Raw genomic sequence first — 205 nt, forward strand, 5'->3', positions numbered from 1 at the left:
GACGTCTACTACCCCCCTTGTACTGTTCCTCCAGTGTCTATTAAACAAATAAAAAAAGTGTTCTTTCTTTCTTCTTCTTCTATCACGGAGACTGCCAATGGCCCCGGGCCTGAGCTAGATCACTCTTCCTGCTACGACTGGTGGATTGATGATCCACTTGCTTAATCAAATGCAATCGATTGTCAGTCGCTTTGGAATAAGCTCA

The sequence above is a fragment of the Nansenia antarctica genome (genome assembly GCF_963989245.1).
Source record: "Nansenia antarctica genome assembly, contig: SCAFFOLD_313, whole genome shotgun sequence".
NCBI lineage: Eukaryota > Metazoa > Chordata > Actinopteri > Argentiniformes > Microstomatidae > Nansenia > Nansenia antarctica.